At 31.3% G+C, this 20,294-nt stretch overlaps 1 protein-coding gene across 1 annotated transcript in view; it reads right to left on the reverse strand.

The window, feature by feature from the left end:
* Positions 1 to 20,294, reverse strand: part of LOC139520659 (dopamine receptor 2-like) — a 68,727-nt gene that overhangs the window by 39,492 nt on the left and 8,941 nt on the right. The window contains exon 2 of the mRNA XM_071313513.1: positions 10,134 to 10,222. The gene's annotated coding sequence lies outside the window, so the exon portion shown is untranslated. The remainder of the gene's footprint in view (positions 1 to 10,133; positions 10,223 to 20,294) is intronic.

Raw genomic sequence — 20,294 nt, forward strand, 5'->3', positions numbered from 1 at the left:
AAACAAATAAATCCCACACTTATTTGTTTTCGTTTACTGCATTTTTTTGCATATCTCCAAGTTAAATAATATGTTCCATAAATCATCACACAATACACGTGAACATTTTGTCATGGTTCTTTTTTATGTGACAACCGAAGGAATATAACAGAATAAGTGCTACATTCGTTATGTTTACGAGGGAACAAAACACAATTAGAAAGCTATTACATAACTTCTCCTAATAAATTTGCATTTGTCTTCCTTTATAAATTTTAAATAGTTATGTAATTGTATTTCATAATGATGACAAATTATCCTATCTTTAACTCTGAATTAAATATATTTAATTTTCATTCGCGTGTGTAGTAAACAAAACATATTCCTTACAAATCGAAACATCTGGATTCTCTTGACTCCGTGTTTAAAACCGAATTTTCACTATAGCTTTCTCTCCAAAATATTTCTTCATTTTAATAAATGATTTGCATATATGCATATATAAGACACAAGATGGCGGACAGACCGATAGGTTGACAAATCGAAACGAAGATATGTGTTTAAAAATTTTGCATATAACAATACAAACAGTAAAAAAAAATAGAAATGTCTAATTGTAATTTTTCTTGCATTACTTGTGCACCTAAATCAAGGAAGAACAGTAAATGAAAATGGAAACACAATGAAAGATCCCTGGTGATAACAAAGGGGTCTGTACTAATTGGACCCCTAGTAAAAGTAACAGTGTACACTTTAACAAAAGCTAATCCACAAATACTCTATTAAGCTCCTTCATGTATTAAAACTTTCAGCTCATCCCCGTCCTTTCTCCGTAAACGATAACACGCCCCTTAAACACATTTAAAAGAATGGATAAGAGACTTAAAAGAGTGGCGAAAGATACCGTACAGCCATTCAAACAAATTCAGCCGAAAAAAACCAACTTACAATGACATTGCTAAAAAAGACAACTAACAAAAGAAAACAAGTAAACAAAACGCTACATATAAACTAAAGACTGAGCAACATGAACTCCACCAAAAACTTTGGATGACCGCAGGTGCCTCTTAAGGGATGATTTCAACTTCATCATGTTGAGCTTTTGGTTTAATATATTACGTGTGAGCAGCAACCGTCTATCAAGAAAATCGTTTTAACTGGGAGATATATATTCTGTATAAAGGCGATGCTGGAATGTTGCTATATAGAAATTTGAAAGCTCAAAAATGAGAAGATAAAAACATCTCATTTATCCTAATGGTTTGTTTTCAACCGACACTCATTATCAATTTCCAGAAGTAAGTCAAGCTATGAGACAGAACTAAATGTATGTATTGTATTCTTGATCTTAAGTTCGATGGGTCAGATGCGTTGAACAGAATCACCAAATTTGGAAAAATTTAGTGAGAGAATAACATATATAAAGCAGCGGGAAATATAGTTAAAGGATACCACTAAATTATTATTTTCTTCCTAAGAAGTTTTTGTGTCAAGTCAGCCAGTGGAGAAATGATAACTAGAAAAAAAGATAGTACTATATAGGTCCATTATGAAGCTTCTGTAAAAACTATTTTTATTATATTTCTACCATCGGTTTGAAGACTGTAAGTTTGCGGGTCCTATATTTTGTGTAGATAACTTATTCTTCAAATAACGCATATTATAAGATATTGCATACTGGTGAGGAGGTAAGACAGGAAAATGTGGCCGGGTAAAACAAGTATTTTCCATATTTTTTTTAAGGTAAGAGAGGAGGGACAGAAAGGTGTCAACCCTTCATATTTAGATTCTTTTAAATATTTTTGTTTATGAATTAAACAGTAACAATATCTAATAATTTCGTCAGAAGTAGTTGCAAAAATTACTTAAAGGAAATAGTTTTATGATTACAATAGATTTGGAACACTTAATATATATAGGTTCACTGAATTATTTGTAAGTAACGTATGCTTTGCTAGAAGCACGTATTGGGGGATCATCATTCTGTCGATTTAGAGGATACCATGAAAGTATGATTTGACCCATTTTTAATATGAATTTCCAAAAAGAAGGAAAATCTTAACTATCAAAAATCTTCAATTGCCTGTAAATGCATTTACAAATGTTATGTTACTGTACAAAAATATGCTGATAAAACAATACTATCAATATGCAATAGCAAAAAGAGTACATGAAGATAACAAAAACACGCGCCAAGCACAATTAAAGATTACTACGCAATTGATCAACAAAGGATTGGAAACTAACTAAAATGTATACGGTGTTATATTGAATAACAAAACCTAATTACTTTAGAACTATCTTTTGAATGTACTATGGTTTTCTCATTAGGTTATGCAATACTTACTTAAACTGAAATAAGCCTGCACTATACCTTTTCCTTGGAGAAAAGGGAGTATCAAAACTATATTGAAACGATTTAAACACGAACAAAATCTAATTTTAGTAAATTAACTTTTATTCTAAAGATTATATCTGAAATTGTTAGAAGTGACAAATTTAGTTTTGTTAAATGTTTCAATTTCCGTTCTGACCTGAATTGGGAATAAGATACAGAGGTAAATTTAAAAGTAATTTTTCGGCACAAATATTTAAATTAACAATTTTAACTTGAGAATAGTATGTGACAAGTTGAAGGATTGGCGTCTTTATTTCTAACTGTGAAGACTATGGAATACTGTTCTTCGACACATGAACTAATGCAATCAAATCATTTGACATTTTTTTGTATTTGGATTCATATCAATAAGAAATACAAAATTAATTCAAAACAATTACTTTGTGACCAGTAACATCAGATGATTCTATACTGGAAAATATACGATCTGTGTAGATCGAATTGGAGTTGAATGCTTACTCAATTAGGAGATTCCATTCGGAACACGTTATTATCGACTGCCTTGAAATATGATAAGAGCTATGAACTAAAACATTTTTCAATTTATCTTCATCTTCATATTTGAAATATCTGAACTGTTTTCTATAACTATTATTTTGCCATTAACTGAATAAACACTTGAGATATAAATCAACCAATTAAAACTATATTTATTCAACCTTCAAATCAAACGATTACTTACAAAATGGATGAAATAAAAAAAAATGTTGTTGCCTTTTTTCATATAGCTTGATGGTTACTGATAATTTTCTACATTTCCAAGTGCTTTAATAGCGCATTGCTGTAAATCAAACAGATGACCTCATTATGACAATGTCATCTATTGTAATTATCTGGCATTGAACTGGTCACCAGATCATAAAAAACGTGAAGAGAGAATAAATTGCACCATAATTTATCGTACGTATAAGGCTTCAATCATTGCTGTAATTTCTTCGATATCTATTCTCAATATCTATAATATTTATATTCTTATATTCGCTTGTCATAAATGTCACCGAAGAATAGTCATCATGTATTTTAGTCGGCGTCGCCTTGGCTTTGGCTACTTATTTAAAGATAAGCGTTCCAGTGGTTACGATGGAATAAAGGATGCAATTCTAAATAAGCATCATATTTTAATAATTTAATTTTGGATGTAACGCGTCTTCTGATTGGCTGACGTTATTTTGTTATCAGCCCATAGACATAATTTAGTCATGTGACCGTGACGTCATCAACGTTTTTTCATGGTAAGGTTTAAAATGGAATTTAGAATTAAAATATAAGAAATGACTGTAATATTTTTCTGTCTATTCGAAATAACATAAAAAATGTGGTGCACACTGTTAAATAACCCGCTACGCGCTATCACTTTTGATGCTTTACATTACTTTCAATGCAATAGCATTAAAAGGCAAGAAATAAAACAGGACAAATGGCAATCACCAAATTATTATTGACGAGGTTTCCGACACCTATATTCTTATAATTGCCGAGGTCTCGGTATGCATCTTATTTGAACATTTGAACTTGCTGTGCCAATTTTAGATATTAACAAATACTAGATATATGTGTGAAAAAAAACCCATTTAGTATGAGGACTACCATCTTGGGGAGAATGAGTTTGCCGAGACTTTCAGAGACTAAACGATGTTACTCTTACACATTCAAACTATATTTTTTTTCATTTGGAGAAATATGAAAATTCATAAATATTTGCAAAAAAGATTGAACGTACATCGTAAAATCGGAGTCAGACGCTATTGATCTAATTAATTACAAGTTCCAATGTAATAATATCCTACATAATGATGTGTGATTGATTTGCTAGAGGCATTTTTCTTGGTCCTAGACGTGGAACCTCCACAAAAAATGCCTTTTAATAAGTCATGTTTATGCATCAGTGATCATGCAACATATTAATATGACCCTTTAAAAATCCAAAAATAAATAAATCATAATTATTTTTATTCTCATCGAAGCTCAGCATTGCACCAAAGAAGTACCTTTGAAGTGTATTGAAACTGCTGTCAAAATATGATTATAACATTTAAGATTCATGACACGACCTACTTAAATGTGATATACGACAAAACACTGGCTTAGATAATTATTCATGTTTTTTCAAAGTTTCATAGGACGACTGAAAAGCAGCTATTCATGACGCGATTTATTATAATACAAAACACTAGCTTGGATAGTTATACATTTTTGTACAAAGTTTGACACATATTTGAAGGCACAAAACGGTTTATTCATTCTACAAATAAATAAACATGGTTCCACAGAGAAATAGGCTGCACATGGTACGCAGTTGGGTAAAAGATAACACTTACCTTTTTAAATGTTGACCTGTCTCACCTGTTTAACTTTGTAGTATGTTATTACCATCATTTAGTGCAGTTCACAAAAAATACTCTAGAAAAGAAATTCTAGCTCACCTGTCTTACCATGAAATGTGTTCTAATTAATACCATCTGCCGTCAGAAGATAAATCAGTGTGTTTTCATCTGATTCATATTGAAAATGTAAATAAAGGATTCCAAAGCATTTGAACATTATACGCATCAGTATCATATTAATCATTTCATTAAATTTGTTTTATTGCATTGTATCTTGTCAGTTACACATGCCTATCGTAGATATATAAATGTATACTAGACTAAATTATTAGAAAATATTAATACCAGTTACAGCTAAAACGGATTTGATAGGCCGTTAGTTTTCACATTAGAATTGTTTTACATTGTCATTTCGGGGCCTTTTAAAGCTGACTATGCGGTATGGGATTTGCTCATTGTTGAAGACCGTACGGTGACCTATAATTGTTACTTTCTGTGTTATGTTGGTCTGTTTGTTGTGGAGAGTTGTCTCATTGGCAATCATACCACATCTTCTTTTTTTATATTGTTATCCTCCATACGTAGTAAAGACACCTGTCTATGATCGAAGACTTTTCTTGTATTCCTAAACATATAGTGTCAATCCTTTTTTGAGTTGACTTGGGTATATTAATATGTTAAAAGGTTACCAATTCAACACTGTAATAAGATAATTGAATATTGTTTTTATTGGTATAAATATTGATTTTGTTATCAGTAAATTAAAAGCAAACTTAAGATTACTAGTATGTTAAATACATATACACATTCATGGATCTACAATCTGTCGATACCTGTAACTTGGCATGGCACAAGGTCATGTTTTTCTCTGGCTGTTTATGACGTCTTTACACTAAATCCATTGGATGTTGGATGTGTACGGATTGATAGTGTAGTCTTAGATGCATGATTTTTTTTATTAGTTGTTAGTGGCTTTGAACTAGCTGTCAGATTACTGCGAGTACTCTCAGATCTGTTCCTAGTGTCTTTTTGTTGTCGGGATGAACAAGTACCCGGCCACGTCCACTTGTATTTTTTTCCATCTGATGAGTTTAGCCTTTTTCAACTGATTTTTATAGTTCGTCCTTATGTTGTGCTGTTATACCACTATCGGGGCCTATATCTGACTATGCGGTATGGGCTTTGCTCATTGTTGAAAGCCGTACGGTGACCTATAGTTGTTAATGTCTGTGTCATTTTGGTCTCTTGTGGACAATTGTCTCATTGGCAATCATACCACATCTTTTTTTTATATGCCCTTGTTTTCCTCTGACAAGAAACAAAACCCTTGCCATTGATGTATAAATTTGCACATACGAAGTCTGATCGGAAGATACTTTTTTGATCCTACATTGATTTTTAACATAAAGCATAAAGTCTATGTTTACCTTGTCTATATAAATTTGTAATAAAACAAAACATAATGTCATGTGTTACTATTTGACATTTAATTAAAATTATGATCTTTTAAGAGCAATCTGTCATGTCTATCCTTTGAACAGACACTCCTAACTATTTTCTTTCAAAAGATAAATACAAGTGGATCATTGTTAACACATTTCGATTACATTCTGTACCCAAGTAGAGTGTGTACTTTTATGCAACAATTCTTTGGAAACTAACAGTTTTTAATAAATATCAATGATTTTAGAATATAAAAACGCACTTTTTGTTGTATATTTCATCAGTAATATGTTCATAAAAATGGAACAAATATTCTTCTGACATAAATAAAGCAAACGTGATTTAAAAAAAATCGGGGTCAATGTATACTCATTTTCAAAATGATAAATGATAAATAAATCAAGGGAAAAGATATTCTTATTATGTCTATGGTATTGCAAGTTCATTCTATTATTTGTATTTGATCAATACTGTTTAAATATGCTAAATTTAGTACAATGCATCACCTGCGAAATTCCCAGCGCTTTTGAAACAATCCGTTGTGTACATTTGATAAATTTCAGTTCAAAATAAGTAGTTCAAGACTCAGTTTCTTTGGCTTTCTATATAATTTATTATTAGTCAATGTATCCTTTTTGATTGAAAAAAAAAAATAATGCATAATAAATGAAAGCAAGGATTTTACTAAATAAATGCATGAATCGACGAATTATCTATTTTTTATTTCAATATTATCCGGAAAGTTTAAACTATCTACTATTCATGAACTTTTTTACATCTGATTTTATTTCCTGTTTGCCAGGAAATATCAAAATAATTTTAATCTGTTACCATATATACATGACAATTGAAACATGCACATTCGTCTTAAATGTACAGTATGTGTCATTCAGTTAAAATCTTTCCAGGCATCTTTATTGCGTAATGTTATTATTGAAGTGGTGAAGACGAATTTAGATTAAAACATACTTCAACTAGATGCAATTAATCGATTACTTAATAAAAAAGTTTATTTGCCACCGACTATTTAGTTGAAGAGAAGCCTTTCAATGTCTAAGAATTTAATCTAAATCTTCACGCGAAACGTCAATCAACGTTTTTATTCTTAACCAAAGTTTGACAGAAATGTCAATATGACATTTTAATCATTATTTAGTTTTTGTGCTTTTTTCAGTTTGATATATAGCAATTATAATTAGAAGTCACAAAAATTCTAAGGAGTTTAGTCGACATCATTCGAAAGATTCCTGAGAAATGATGTTGAAATTTTATCTCCCCCAAATGAGATCCTTTCGGTAATATAAGTATCAAGTTTAGTTAAAGACCCCGTTAGTTAAACCGTTTGATGTGCTTTATCATTTGATAAGAGTCTTTCCGTTTTGAGTTTTTCTCTGAGTTCGATATTTTTGTTATTTTACTTTTTTTACTTAGATTGTCAGATTTGTATAGTATTGTATTTATACAAATCCTTGACTTTTCTATAGTTTTAATATGTTGCCCCAAACGTGATACACTACACTGTAAACACCTGGATTGAAGAAAACCGTTACGATACTTTTAATTTGCATGTATTGCTTTAATGAAATGCACTACCGAATAAATGTGTTCTAGGATAGGCTTTGAAAACAATTATTTCAGGTAAAAAAATAAATACAATGACTAATTAAAGAAGATAACAGGCCCACCCATGAATAAGGTTCTAGTATACAAGTGACATTTGCTTATAAGTTAAACCAATAACAATGGTATGTTCCAAGTGGTGAAGTTGAGATAATCGCTTCGTACATTTAACGGATGGCATCACGAGTAGGTTGACCGTTATGAAACATCTGTTTCATGGTTGTCGACGGATATGTTTTAATTGTCGTAATTTCAAGCTCTTTTGCACGGAATGTGGCCTTCAAAATTACACTTATCACCGGGTTTGTACTTACATGAGTAACACGACAGCTGCCAGGGTCTGCTTAACCTCCAAGAGCACATGATATTACCCCATGTTTTTTGGTTGGTTCGTGTTGTTCAAACTTTAGTTTTTCAATTTTTTTTCGTTCTGGTGTTTAGAGATAGGAAGATGTGGTGTGAGTGCCAATGAGACAACTCTCCACCCAAGTAACAATTTATAAAGTAAACCATTATAGGTCAAGGTACGGCCTTCGTCTGTTTGTCTTTTTTTCTCTTTTAGCCATGACGTTTTTTTAATTTATTTTCGACCTCTGATTTTGAATGTCCTTTTCGTATGTTACGCCACTCTCCTATTGTCAATATATAGTTATTTAAGCATATATTTGCCTTGGTGTACCATTGCACTTTAAAATATAAAGACACGTGTTTGGTTAGCGAGTGTATTTAGTATTTAGCACCTGACTGTAACTTGTCATTAGCAATACGATATTACCCTCAGTGACAAAGAATAAACTTGCCCTTTTTATTACAGTAGCGCAATCTTTTTTGCGTAGTTCTCTTACATGTATCTAAGAGTTAGATTTTCATTGTTTTATGATGCCTGTCTTTTAAACCTATGTTTGTACTCAATTCTTTTATTTCATTTTTTTGTCTGTTTTTTTTTCTGATGCTTTCAATTGACCGTTGTACTTCGTTATATTTGAAAAATGCTGTGATGAGTAAATTATTATTTTGCATAAACTACAGTATAACAGTACATTTCAATGGCTTTAGGTTGAAGCATATTTAGCATTATTTGATTAGCATATTACGAAAGTAATTCATGTTGCATCAACTGTATGAGCGTACATTACAATGGCTTGAGGCTGAGCACTTCAAATACAATGACATGATAACGCGTAGGACATCAAGTGTTTTAATATTCTTTCTTAATTTTAACTTTTAATAGAAAAAATAAATAATGTTTCCTATTATTTCCATTATCCGTTACAAAAAGAGGGACGAAAGATACCAAAGGGACAGTCAAACTCATAAATCCAAAACAAACTGACAACGCCATGGCTAAAAATGAAAAAAGACAAACAGAAACACAATAGTACACATGACACAACATAGAAAACTAAAAAATAAACAACACGAACCCCAATTGATACTTTGTAATTATATGTAGTATGTATATATATTTTTAAATTTCTAAATCAAATAGAAAATATACAACAAGAAATAATGATTTTTATTTCTTTATCAAACATGATGCACCATAGCTTTATATAAACACAAAGAAGTTGTCCCTTTTCAAACAAAATCTTCATTTCAAAACTGTGTCCCTCTCCCGTTTATTCATAATTAATTACTGAAGGTAACTTGGTATCAGATAATAAGTGCACTAAACAATGTACTAGAAGAATGGAAAAGTAAATCGCAAGTAATATTGGAACTTATCGAGTAAATTTGCTTGCTGCATATAAACTTGGCCCAATTAAAACAAACAAAAAGGAAATCAATCAATGCGATTAAGGGGGTTCGCGGGTCTAAATCATTTATATAGGATTTCTCTATATTTTTCTATAAATGAACTTTATCTTATAGTTATTAGAAAAATAAAATTAAAAAATGGGGTCACCGTTCATTTGCGCTCACAATCTGCCTTCGAAAGAAGCATACAAGTGGGGTTTTTCTGTTGAATTAATAGGAGAAATAAAGGTAATATCGAAATAAAAAAAGAAATTTATTACAGAAATCGCTCAAATTTTACAATAATTTACTTTAAGTGCAGCATATATCAAAATTATATTAAAAAATATAGGTCACCGATGAGTTAAAAGAGATATTTCAATGTTAAAGCCAAAAAATGGCATTTTTCCACCAAAGGGAGATAATTTGGAACTTTTTCAATGATATTTACATTTTAAAAGTCATCTGTTGCCAACGCGAATTTATTGTTTTGAATGTTTTTTTGTAACATATGATAAAGTAACAACTACAAAAGGCAATAAATAAAATGTGTAATGAAAAACAAATGTTTAATTTTTTTCTGAAATTTTTATACCCTCGAGCCTCCTTAAATAAGGGTTTGTGATACTTACAAGATTCTGTTCTTTAATTTGAAAAGATATAATCCTTCATTTTCGTTAGAAAACTCTGACACAATTCTTAAAGCTTCTTTGAAGTAACACTAAAATGATAAAAAAAGGCAACATTTACTTTCTTTATGAGCGATCAAAACCGATTTTAATTCATCTGTTACGAAAAATAAATGAACCCATTTAAAGCTAAATACCACAGATGCATCCAGTTAATTTAATGATAGTCACATCGAAGTCTTCAGCAAACACTAAAATGATTAAATATACTCTACAGTACTCAATAAATTGCTATAATTCCCCGATTAGGTAAACAAATCTTTTTTAACTTCATCCCTAAAAATTCATACTTAATGAAATTTAGAGAGCTTTATATTAAAAGAAGAAATCAAGTAAATAACATTGCATTTGATTACAGTATAATAATGAGTTTGAAAAGGACATAAATGTCAACAATCATATCTTAGAAACATTAAAATACAGCTGATAATATTAACATCTTGTGTACCATTGCAGTTGTATTTACAACAAGATGAGAATTAACTACCAATTGACACGTTTACGATAGCACTGTGTATCATCGCCACCGGAAATTGGGTACTAACGAAGCGGAGAGAAATAGAAAAAAAAGTAAACAAGTGAGGAATTCATTCAATTTAAAGCATTTCCACTCATTTGATGAGGGTGCCGCTAAAGAAATGATTTTCTGATATATAATTCTTTAAATTATTAGGCAGATAAGTACAAAATTGATACAAGATTTTGTGTAATACTCCAAAACTTGCCACTTAGTACCGGAAAATTTCGAGGTCGATCGTCCTCTATCCCCCCATTCTCAAGATATTGAACTGTTTTTCATTATTTTTCCAGACACGTTTTTAGATTATTATAGTGTGGCATCATATTTACTGAAATTTGTTGTCAAAAAGATGTATTTTAAAGAATATAGACCATGAAAAATAAAGTCTAGTGTACGGCAACTTGCTCGTGTTGACAAATTTACTGTATGGCAACTTGTTTTTAACTGTATGGCAACTTGCTAATTTTAGAATAGTTATTTACCGTCCTTTCAAAGAAAATATTGTATTAAAAGTTCAAATATCTAAGGGGTGGGGGAGGGGGGTGTTCCCTTTTAAATTAAACTGTTTTTGTCTTTTTCAAGGTTTTAATTTGTTTAAAACTGTTATTTGACTGATAAATTTAAAAACCCTTAACTGCTCGACCCACTGTCTGTAATCTGTGTTGTTAAAATTTGCAATGTTGTTAACTGTTTATTTGAAATTGAGATTCCATTTATCTGTTACTTAATACTTAAGTGTTCACTGTTTTTTGACATTATTTTCTCTGTTAACTAATCTTAACTGTAATTTACAAGAATCACATGCAAATTTGGTGTCCATTCCTTTTTTTACGTTGCTTCCGCAAAGTAAAAAATCTTTGATTATAGTAAATCCTTGATAAAATTGAGAATGGAAATGAGGAAAATGTCGAAGAAACAGAAGCCCGATTAAATAGAAGAAACTACCCAACGCAATGAGAAGATTATTCACTAGGATGGGTGTCAATTCACAGATAGGAACAAACTTAGAATTGACACTCATAATTTTTAAACACCCTCTTTCCCTTCCTTCCTAATAAATAAGGCTTACTATTTGAGTTATGCATGTGTATATTTATGGAAAGAGAATCGTCCATAGATTTGATTTCCAATAGTAATAAATGTGAAATATAATTTTTTTTGTATGTAATCATGGCAACAATCAGCATTTATTTGACACCAAATATTGCAAGATAGGGTTGAACATGTCACAAAGATCTCAAAAATTTGTACCCAAAAGAAAAATGTCAATCAATAAGAGTGAAACCTTTCCTGAAACCATAGACATATATCTATCAAAAGGTAAAAAAAAATATATGCATTTCTGCGTTTTTTTTCCATAAAATTGAATTGAAAAGATCGAGCGTCAAATCTTTGTTGAAAAACAATACAAATTTTTTAAATCTATGGCGGTACGGATAGGAACGTATGGACGTTCAAACTGTAAAATGGCTTCTAAAACATGTTAAAAACAATCTAAATGTTCATATAAACCCACTAGGAAGGCTATATTATTATTCAACTATCTAAAAATCAATTCAATTGTACAAAACTTTCATATTTAGAAAATTCACCATGGCTATAATGCGAAACTAAACTTGTAACTGTGTATTGATATACCCGAAGCTGTCTCCTAAGTGATCAATCATTTAACTACAAAAAGCAGGCGTGGATCCAACCATTTAAAAAAAGGGGGGTTCCCAACCCAGAGTAAAGGGGGGGGGGGGTTCCAACTATATGCTCCCATTCAAATGCATTGATCGGCCAAAAAAAAGGGGGGGTTCCAACCCCCGGAACCCCATCTCCTCTGGGTCCGCCACTGAAAAGGGGGTAGAAGTTCAATGTTTGTTTCTTGAAACATATAAATGAACCAAAATTTAAAAAATGAAATAAATACAAGACTATATAAAAATGTAGCAAAGGTTACAGACTCAAGTTGGGTCATGCAGGTGCAACAAATGAGGCAGTGTTAAACATGTTTAGAGATATCTCGTACCCCTCTTTATACGTCTAACCAATGTAGTTATATCTGCCTTTTATTTGTTATATATCAAAAATGTTATAAGGAAAGGCCACTTCTTATCCAGCTAAAACCCTGGTCAGTCCTATGATGAAAATAATTCAGAAGTATGTGGAATGTTTGATAAGTTATATTGACCCTGAGTACCTGGACGGAATCGTGAAATATATAAAGTACCTTTACATTTTGCAATTCGTAAAATAACTGAACCGTGTGGCCTGGTAGAAGAGGCCGAACAATGATGACTTGGTTCTCAAATTGATGTCAAATTTGCTAGTCTAAGACTTCAGAAATGTAAAGATGGACCAAGGCTTTTTTATATCAGCTCAGAGTTCTTAATTTGGACTTGGAGATGAAAGAACGCTTCAATTTGTGACACCTTACATGTTACTTTCTGATTTATACACTGGTTTTGATGATTTAAAATAAAAATGAGTAAACCTTCGTAATTCCTTTTAATAAAATCATGTAAGCAATGAGTCGTATGAATACCCTGACTAAGATGTAACCATAATTTAAAAGAGCTACCGCCATAAAAAAAAATAATGTTCACGCCGTATAGTATTCACTCATTCTAACTGTTTGTTACACTTTCCTACGTCATGACGATAACCCAAGTTTACTACGACTGATTGACATAAAACATTTACTCAACAATATACATAACCAGAAGAAGCCTCCCTTTTGCTGTTTAAAGCATTTTCGATTATTCATGACATAGTCCTTTTTCTTGGAGTCGATCACTCCGTCTGCTTTTCCATCCGTTCAATTGTCTGTCCATGTGGCAATAAAAAAAAATATGGTACTTGCCACAGGTACTTGTCTCAGAATTTTTTTTTCCTATATACCTTAATATAGGAAATTTTTTTTCTGAGACAAGTGCCTGTGGTACTTGCGTGTGATGGATAGTTATCTTATTTGCTATCATACCTCATCTCCACTGTTTTTATCTAAAAAAAAAAAAAAAAGAGAAGCTAGCACCAACAAAAGAGGAATGGACGGTTTATTTTATTGAACTTATACAATTTAACCTAACAACAAATAAGAAAACAGTCGTTAGTAGTATAACGATATATAAATGTATTTAGGATAATATGGTTGAAAAAAACCTTTTTGTACAAAATCGAAAAGCGGTACGCAACGAGACCTTCTGAACTGAATTAACGGCATATATTTAATAATATTTGATAAGTAAGACATTTTGTATATTTGTAAGCCTGTAAAGCTTTGATATCAACAAAATATCGTCACTTGATATTATTTAAACAGTGATTAATTTACTCTTAAAATTATAATATATTGCAAGACGGCGTACAGACAAAAGTTGTTATTTTGCAATTCGCCGTACAACAAACAAACAATGTTTTTGTTCATATTCTTTAAAAAACATGTTTTTGACAACAAATTTCAGTAAATATGATGCCACACTATAATAATCTAAAAACGTGTCTGGAAAAATAATGAAAAACAGTTCAATATCTTGAGAATGGGGCGACAGAGGTCGATCGACCTCGAAATTTTCCGGTACTAAGTGGCAAGTTTTGGAGTATTACACAAAATCTTGTATTAATTTTGTACTTATCTGCCTAATAATTTAAAGAATTATATATCAGAAAATTATTTCTTAAGCGGCACCCTCATCCAATGAGTGGAAATGCTCTAAATTGAATGAATTCTTAACTTGTTTACTTTTTTTTTCTATTTCTCTCCGCTTCGTTAGTACCCAATTTCCGGTGGCGATGATACACAGTGGATAGTATACATATTTGATAATTGTTAAACTAATCGTGGTTTACTGGAGTTACCACTATCCAAACGTGGCGGAGGTAAAACACGGTAGCGAGTGATAAAATTGACGGATATCACGACACAGGCTATATGTAAATTTCCAACAAATCTATGGCTTTCATGCATTATTTCAATTCTATTAGATGAATACAGTAATCTAAAAAAAGTGAAGCAAGTATGATATGCCGTGTGTGTGGTTGTTATATTTTACCCCCTGCCAGATAGTGTTAAAACATCAAATAAATATGTAGTTTATAAAGCTGAAATTTAAATCAAACAAAATCCGTTTATTTTTTTATTTTATACCAGTAACGACGTAACATCTACGTGACTGGTGATACTCTCGGCAATTTAAAGTTCACGAACATTTCATACAAACGTCAAAGAGCAGATAAAACAAGAAAACGACATGAGTGAAAACCAAATTTCGGATAGGGAATTGTAGTCTTGCATGATGGAGATATATTCCTAAATTCCTAATGACTATAAAAACTTCATAACGACATAGTTCAATCAATTACAGTTCGTATTTGGATACCAGTGCTGCATTTGGTAAACATTATAGACGTTCACATGGTTTTGCAAAAGATGAACATTCAAACAACCTTGACAATTCAAAACCTTATATAAACGTTGGATAGCTGATAAACCATAGGAGGATATACCTGACGGACGAGGAATCGTTGCTTTGCATGTAGGAGATATGTAACTTTATTTATATTGTCTCAGCAATAAGAAATATGCCTATAGTCATTTGAATGCTAATACCTAAGTAGTGACCTCTGGGCAGGTGATATTCCCGGGGAACTGATAGTCCACTAAAATAGGTATCAACCAAGTTGTTGTAATAACATCGACGGTATTAATTTCTCTGCACCGGATGCTTTATTGACTATCAATGCTGCTCGTAAAAAATGGACGCATTTAATGACAGCAGACATAAGGAGACTTATCAAAAGAAAGTAAAGTGAATAAAATAAGAATGAGAATCTTGAGATAAAAGAGATGCTTATTCATCATAAGAAATAAAGAGCGAAACCCAGTGAGAAATAAGAAAGCCGTTTTGGTAATACATAGAAGACATAGTACTAACAATGAAACTGACAGCGTTATTGACTGCATAAAAAGGAGAAAAATATACCAAAGGAATATTCAAACTTATAGATAAAAAAATCTGACAACGCCATGCCTAAAAAAGAAAAAGTCAAACAGACACATAACAGTACACAAGACACAACACAGAAAACTAAAGATTAAGCAACACAAATCCCACCAACATGCTCTCAGGTGCCCCGTAAGGGTTAGCAGATACTGCTCTACATCTGACACCCGTTGTGTTGCTCATGCTACTACATACCCAGTAAACAGTCTAATTCGGTAGGTCGCTTCAGTGAAAAGTGATCAGGATTGTAGTAATCACATACGGAACATATCCGTTATCATATGCGAAACGGTTATTACATAACGGTCAACCAACTGGTGATAGCGTCCTTAAAAAATTAGTCAGATTGGAGTAATATTTTACACCAGTAATGAAAACCTTCCATCCTTTAATGGTAGACTTTACATAGATAAATAAAATCGTATAAGATAAGCAAAATGAGGATGTTAAATTTGATGTATGATTTTTTGTGCTTCTTCGTTCGTTTGTTGTTTTTATAGTGATTAAGATGATAACACAATGTTGACTGCTGTACCCCTATTTTTGACATTTTTACTCTTTGAGTATGTTTGTTTTGTTCACGCATCGTTGACAATGTAATGGAATATGATACGACTGTCATATAAGTGAGAGGTTTAGCTAGCTATAAAACCAGGTTCAATCCACCATTTTCTACATTAGAAAATGCCTGTACCAAGTCAGGAATACGACAGTTGTTATTCATTCGTTTGATGTGTTTGGACGTTTGATTTTGCCTTTTGATTTTGGACTTTCCTTTTTGAATTTTCCTCGGAGTTCAGTATTTTTGTGTTTTTACTTTATACTACAATTATAAGAACAGTAGGATTACTACCCAGCGATTGACCACTAAATCGTGCCATCCTGTATTTTGTATGATTTTGCTGTACACAAAATCTGTTTTTTTCCGATTTGTATGATTTTCCTTAATGAAACCTACTGCAAAGTACAGTTGCCAATGTTTCATGATAAGACAGCTTGATATCATATCAGCAATTACGATCTTTGTGCTTGATTTCAATAACTACTATATGCAAACAATTCGCCAGAATTTCATGCAGGGAGGTACAGCAATGGTGCTAAAATTACATAATTATTGCTGATGTTTTCAATACAGAAATAAAATGATAATAGCTGAGTAAATACAATCGTGCATATGCTGTATCTATAACGCATGTTCAATAAACAAACAATGATGACACTTATTATTTCCTGTACTTTGTGATTATTTATTTTCATTAAAACTAGATTTAAACAAAACAAAAACCTCTGCAAACTCAAATATAATGATTTGCTGATACTCAGGCATCCGTCAATCTTACAAATCATACTGTTATATCTCATCAGGATCGTTCTTTGTTGAATCGAGTGGACACTTTATATAAATTTTGTAAGGAATAGCTGTCAAGATGAATTTCAAAGATACTTGAAAGAAATTTAAAATTTTGTAAACCAATCAACTGATAAGTATGTCAAAATAATTATCTGATTTATTTTTATTGTGACAAGAAAAGAAAACGAATAGATAGAATGTTCTTTTAGCTAATTGGCTTACGTTGTCATTATAAAAATCATTTTGAAAAACGATATCATTACTTTGGGTTTTTAATTGCCGAAGTATACGAATACATCTTATCGAATAAGCTGGACAGCTATCTAGATAAATGCGTTAGAATATCTATAAAACGGAATTCGATTTATACGGTTGTTTCAATAACAAAGAAAATGGTTTTACATTTAACGAATTTAAAATTCTGTGAAAAAATCCAATTACATATGTTTTGTGATCTAGTTAAGGAACGCCTGTTTCGTGTTTTAGGTCAAACGAAACTATTCAACAAGGTTACGAGGAAAAACGAGAAAGTACATCACATCGGCGTCGAGTATTTTCATTTATAAAATTGATTAACTATTTAAATGTCTTTGGTTTTAAATTTACAATTTAACAAACACATCTTTTTTTCTTTCTTCATTGTTTAATTGGTTTATGTAACTTGTGGCTTAAAGAAATTATAATGTGAGTACATCTGAACGAAGAGATTTTTAAAGCTGACTATGCAATATGGGCTTTGCTTATTGTTGAAGGCCGTACGGTGACCTATAGTTGTTAATGTTTTGTGTCATTTGGTCTTTTGTGGAAAGTTGTCTCATTGGCAAACATACCTCACGTTCTTTTTTATAAGAATGTTCATGACAAACCTTCTAATTTCGGAGATGTGTGATGTTTGCTAAATAGAATTGAATCACAACCAGATGAACTGAGGACAAGGATGTAACAACATGTTACCTCCAGTCACTAACAATGAGAAAAATCACAACCATATTGTTAGCTGCATGACCTATTGACAAACATATGACTCTCACTACATGAATGTCATCATGAAAAATAAAATAATTTGATAGACATAAGATAATGTGGTATAAATGCCAATGAGAAAACTCTCCATTCAAGTCACAATTTGTAAAAGTAAATAATTATATGACTAGCATTGACATAACGTTTTAAAATAGCATAGACAATTCTTACAGATACATCTTTATTTAGAGTGTTAGACTTCATGAACGTTTTCTAATTGAAATAAATTTGACAATGATTATCAGGCGTTATTGTAGAAAACTGTCATACGTGTCCCTGTTTAAAATCAGTCACTATGGTTTTGATTCCCTAAAATATATGACGTCATCTATTCAAAATATCATCCTTGCAAAAGAATTGCAGTATAAATTTTATTTACATGTTTTAAATATGATTTATGTATGAATTTATTATACATTCACCGATACTGAACCTAGATACGATTTAAGATTGACAATGATTAACTTCGATGATGCAGTCGATGTCATTATATAATTCTCGATGATTTAAAGTCTTAGGTTTTCCCAGTACAATATTGTATTATCATCTGTGATAAGTTATTTTCATGATAAATTCAACTGAGAGTAAAAATAAATCACTTGTAATCGACAGAATCTGCACAAATTACTGTTAACCTAGGAAGCGAGGAATACATTTATCAAACATAAAAAAAATACCTATCTAGCTTTTTTTTTAAATTGAGCGATTTCCGCCTCCATGAAAAAAATAGTTTTGTTTTATCATACCGAAATATTTTAAATTTAGATGAATATCACTTATCTAATATTAAGAATATCGCATTTTTTAATTGTTTTTTAACCTGAGATATTATTTAGACTTTGAGGTGGGTGATTTAATTTTGATTATCATTATCATGTATGATTTTATATTTGTGTACCAAGACCTTGCTGACTTTTTATCAAATAAACCGAATGTACCAATGCAAAACATTCTGTAGGTATAAAATAGTTATTAACGGTACAAGGATTTTAATTAAATAGGCCAGACGCGCGTTTCGTCTTTATTAGACTCATCCATCAGTGATGCTCAGATCTAAATATATATAAAGCCAAACAAGTACAAAGTTGAAGAGCACTAAAGACCCAAAATTCCAAAAAATTGTGCCAAATACTGCTAAGGTAATCGATTCTTGGGATAAGAAGTCTCTTAGTTTCACGAAAAATTCAAAGTTTTGTCAACAGGAAATTAACTAATCGACCAGTGGTGTAAATAGGTATCAAAGGTACCAGGATTATGATTTAATATACCAGACTATTTAGAACTGAGCGTCACTGATGAGTCATATAAAGACGAAACGAGCGTCTGGCTCGTTTCGACTTTATAAGACTCATCAGTGACGCTCAGATCTAAATAGTTATAAAGTCAAACAAGTACAAAGTTGAAGAGCATTTCATGTTGATGAGGTAATGTTAAACAAATAACCGCTAAAATATGGATTGTTAAACTCTTTACCTAACTGTCGATGCACATATCTTACTCCCTTTGAAGTTCGTTATATGAGTATTTCCGTATATATTTGGTCTCAAAAATGGGTGTTGATGTTGTTTGTGGTATTGTCCAATATTTTTTATTATTCCTGTTTTTCATGTTACATACATGTATATCCCTGTTATGTATTATACTAACTGAATATTGAAATACTTTCTTCAAAATTACATCAATATATATTTAAAATACGATACTCTAAAATATCATGTTCAGGTCAGTTATATACAAAAGTCTCATAGAGTGCATCTTGAATTAGTATTAAAAAAAGACTCATTCAAATTAATTAATGACAAATGATAGACGTTCTGAATCAGACACTAAAACACATTTTCCGCTTTTCAAAGTACAAAACTGTTCAAAACATGAACTAAGGTGAATAGATAGGGTCCCTCCTTGGTGGTGATTAATGATCTTATAATGGAACTATACCAAATGATATGTTCTTCCGACAAAAGGCTGAAAGAAAGGTCATATTAATCATCCAAAATCGATTCCGAAATAACATCACAATTAATAAACGCTAAAAACAAAACAATTCTTGATTTTTTAAAAAGAAAAGAATATTAAAAATAAGGAAGACAAAATTAATTGTTTAGCTACCTCCGATACGACAATGCGTGTATCTTTCCGAGAAACTAGCGATAATAGTTATAACAGGATTATAATTTAGAACGCCAGACGCGTGTTTCGTCTATATACAATGTTAGTTTTCA

Source organism: Mytilus edulis, chromosome 4 (assembly GCF_963676685.1).
Source record: "Mytilus edulis chromosome 4, xbMytEdul2.2, whole genome shotgun sequence".
NCBI classification, from domain to species: Eukaryota; Metazoa; Mollusca; class Bivalvia; order Mytilida; family Mytilidae; genus Mytilus; species Mytilus edulis.